This window comes from Ranitomeya imitator, chromosome 1 (assembly GCF_032444005.1).
Source record: "Ranitomeya imitator isolate aRanImi1 chromosome 1, aRanImi1.pri, whole genome shotgun sequence".
NCBI classification, from domain to species: domain Eukaryota; kingdom Metazoa; phylum Chordata; class Amphibia; order Anura; family Dendrobatidae; genus Ranitomeya; species Ranitomeya imitator.
The window spans coordinates 1080715597-1080719935 of record NC_091282.1 but is presented as its reverse complement, the minus strand read 5'-3'; the positions used below and the strand labels follow the sequence as shown (position 1 = coordinate 1080719935).

The following is a 4339-nucleotide window of genomic DNA, read 5'->3' as shown; positions in this document are numbered from 1 at the left end:
CCACTACGTCTTCTAAGGAAAGTATTCTGAATGAAACTGCCACCATTCTACCTAAAGATATTTATTTTTTTATTTTTTTTGTCTCGACGTCTGGGTGTTGGTAGGGTGTTTTTAGATTTTTACTCCAGCCTTTCTTGATTTTAGAAGGGCATGACATGCCTATATGTGTCTCCTCCTCCTTTTACTCCCTCACCTCTTTTCTTTTCACATGACTATATGTAGTTGTGACTTTTCCATGTGTTTGTTGTGTTTTCTGAGCAGTTTGTCAGTTTTTGGACACCTTTTAAGGTGTTTTCTATGTGTTTTCTATGTGTTTGTATGTATTTGTGTTTGCCTGCCATTGGTTTCAATGGGGTTCGACGGTGTTCATCGAACGTTCGATGAACATTCGTTGAATATGCCCCAGTTTGACAAACAGAACCAAACTCGAACACTAGGGGGGTGGTTCCACACTACTGCAGATCAAGAGGTTCTTGGTTCAACTAAAGTGCCCCCTGTAGATACTTTTTCAACAGATTAAACATGCTTTTTTACCTATATGTTCATGGAAGTTTTAGAACCATATGAAGTTGAACTCATGTTTATGTAGTTTCTTAATGTGAATACTATTTAAGATATGTATCAGAAAGTTCATGTTGATGTGCCTTCTTAATATGAATACAATTTAAGAAATGTAGGAAAATGCTTGAGAAATTTTGTCTGAAAAGAAATATACAAAAGATACATATGGCACATTGCTAGACTCTAAACCCAAGAAATGACTTGTAATATAAAAATACCTTAGTGTTTCTTTGTACTTTTTGAATTAATGAACTCTGTTTAACAAAGTAAAATGCACATCAAAGTAAAAAAATATCACCACAATATAAAACAGTGTAAAAATCTTTCAGGTTTTATGTAAAAAAAAAAAGTTTACGTGTTTCAAATATAGGGGGTATAGCTCAGTGGTAGCGCATTTGATTGCGGATCAGGAGGTCCTTGGTTCAACTCTGAGTGCCCCCTGAAAATACTTTTTCAACAGATTAAACATGCTTTTTTACCTATATGTTCATGGAAATTTTAGAACCATATGAATTTGTATTCATGTTTATGTACTTTCTTAATGTGAATACTATTTAAGACATGTAGCAAAAAGTTCATGTTGATGTGCCTTCTTAATATGAAAACAACTTAAGAAATGTAGGAAAATGCTTGAGAAATTTTGTCTGAAAAGAAATCTACAAAAGATACATATGGCACACTGGACGATTCTAAACCCAAGAAATGACTTGTAATATAAAAATACGTTACTGGTTCTTTGTACTTTTTGAATTAATGAACTCTGTTTAAGGCCGGGGTCACACTAGACCGTAATACGGCCGAGCGCAATGCGATAAAAAATCGCATTGCACTTGGACCAATATTACCATATGGGGCCGCTCCCACCAGCCGACTTTTTCTCGGCCGTTTTCCTCGGTCCGAGACACTCGCAGCACGCTGCGATTGTCTCAGACAGAGGAAAACTCTCGGCTCACTCGCACCCATATAAGCCTATGGGTGCGAGTGAGACAGCGCACACCACTCGGATATCATCCGAGTGATGTGCGCTATAAGCGGACCCCAGCAATGGAGGAGATGGAGAAAGTCATTTCTCCGCCTCCTCCGCAGCTGTGCTCCGATCCTCCCTGTGCGAGAGAATCGGAGCACAAACGTATGACACTCGGCTCCTGCTCTGCTGCGAGCAGGAGCCGAGGGTCATTAGCATATTGCATCCGATGCTCTTGCATCGGATGCAATATGCCAGTGTGACCCCGGCCTAACAAAGTAAAATGCACATCAAAGTAAAAAAAGTCACCACAATATAAAACTGTAAAAAATTTTCAGGTTTTATGCCAATGTGTAAAACAAAGGACTACGGGAGTACAAAATGCATATTGTGAAGTCGATTTTCATGGGCCCATCCAGTATGGGGGTTCCAAGGCCTAATGGGGTTCATATGACTGACTATGCAGCAGGGCTGGCCTTGCTGCCAATGTGTAAAACAAAGGAGTACAGGAGTACAAAATGCATATTGTTAAGTGGACTTTCCTGGGCATATCCAGTATATGGGTTCCAAGGCCTGATGGGGTTCATATGACTGACTATGCAGCAGGGCTGGCCTTGCTGCCAATGTGTAAAACAAAGGAGTACGGGAGTACAAAATGCATATTGTGAAGTGCATTTTCAGGGGCCAATCCATTTTGTGGGTTCCAAGGCGTAATGGGATGTATATAACTATGCAGCAGGGCTGGCCTTGCTGTCAATGTGTAAAACAAAGGAGTACGGGAGTACAAAATGAATATTGTGAATTGGATTTTCAGAGGCTCATCCAGTATGTTGGTTCAAAGGCATAATGGGGTGCATATGAATTGGTAGCAGGGCAGGCCTTGAGTTCAATGCAACACTTTTTCAGGAGTCCCCCCTGGACATCTTATGAAAGGGGTATTGTAGTGTGTCGTAATTCTTGGCTGCCCATCCACTCACAGCATAGGCTACAACAGCTTAGGAGACCCACTGTTTCATATTGGCCCTTTAAGAAGATTAATGCCGCCTGATGCACCAGTAAAAATAGGCTCTGTGACTTTAAGAGTCTCTCCTTCATAAATGAAACAAGATGGGTCTGCCTATGGGTTGTTAAATGTAAAAAAAAACCGAAATTCAATATTCCTTTAGGTCAAAGAGAATCAAAGTACAACCAAATAACCTATAATCCTCAATTAACTATATAAAACAATACTTTTATTGGTTAAAACCATAGACATAACCACAAGCATAACATAACTAACAACCGTGCTCTCTGGATGTACCCTATCAAAGGGACCCTTAATGCCTACTACCTAGCAGTGGAGGTTGGCACCCTGAACATAAACGAGATTGGCGCCCCCACTCAACGACGGCTCACCCTAAATCTCCTGTTGCTGCCCTACATATGTGTCACATCTGGGCTCACAGATATACAACAGGAAGTAATTGAGTAGATAGATATCAATAGCCAAAATTGCCCATTGGTAGATAAGGCACAAACATTTTTTGTATTTAATTTGATAGGGTGAGAGACACAGACATACAAAGTGCAAAAACAAGTCAGAATAAAGTGATAAAAGTGAACAAAAAATCCTAACTGCACTGCTCCCTAAACTCAATACCTGCCTTACTGTGGAGGTTGGCACCCTACTGTACAGCGGAAATGGCGCCCCCACTCCGCGACGGCTATCCCTTGGATTCCCTATGGGTAGCTAGGAAGAATGGCACAAAAAATATATGCCAAAATAATCAGCTTGATATACTATAGCAAGCAAGGCAGAAATAAATAAATGCACTGACTAAATAATCAGTAGCACAGACACACTAACCATGTACACATAAAATACATAAACAGATCAAAGATAATGCATATCTAATACAGATCATCATGATATGCACATTATTTCAAAGAGGCCACCCTAATCAATAACCAGAGATATAACACTCTTATATAGAGATAACCGCCTCATTTATAGTTATTGCATAAACTAGTCTGTCAGTGTACATGGATAACAATGCAGTGGAGCAGTGAGCTAGGAGCAATACTCATCGTTCTGAAGATGTCATAGTGCGCCTCTACGCGTTTCACCTTCACGGATCATCAGGAGGCTTTGATGTATGGATGTATCATGGAATAACCCACTACCTCTCACTTATATAGGTTTTGACCTTGATAGATAATTAACGCCACTAGAGACATAACTCCCCCTGTCTCTGAATTGTCTACTATATCAGACTGTTATAGCACCAGAATGATTGGCAGGGTATGGAGTGTAGATGTACTGACCGCCATGTTCTTGTGGCCCGTCTGGCCTATACGGTGTGTCCGCTCGGCATATATGCCTTTACCTCTAGTGCGCAGCTCTGACCGCGTTGTCCCTGGCGTGCGTTCCAGCTGGAGAGCATATCCCCGCACCTGCAATAGTGCGCATGACCGGAAGTAGTCAGCGCTATCCAGGGACTTAGCTGCGCATGCCCACACTGTTGTGAATTCTGTGGCCAAGCTCCATCCTGTGGTCATGAGTGGTACTGCAGCTGGTTCTGTCTATAAGCTTCCTTTGGTGGATGAGAGTGGTACTGCGGCTTCTGAGTTTCCTTCCTCAGGTGATGAGGTTAAGTCGTTAGGTGCTGCTCTATTTAACTCCACCTGGTGCTTTGATCCTGGCCTCCAGTCAATGTTCTAGTATTGGTCTTGCTTCCTCCTGGATCGTTCCTGTGGCCTCTCTATCCTGCATAAGCTAAGTTCTGCTTATGTTATTTTTGTTTGCTATATTTTCTGTCCAGCTTGCTATATTGG

The 4339-nt window shown here is 41.4% G+C and overlaps 1 non-coding gene across 1 annotated transcript; it reads left to right on the top strand.

Annotated features, from left to right (window-relative positions):
* Nucleotides 1–930: 930 nt before the first annotated feature.
* Nucleotides 931–1002, top strand: TRNAR-GCG (transfer RNA arginine (anticodon GCG)). The gene has a single exon. It is a non-coding gene; the product is annotated as a tRNA-Arg (tRNA).
* The last annotated feature ends 3337 nt before the right edge of the window (nt 1003–4339 follow it).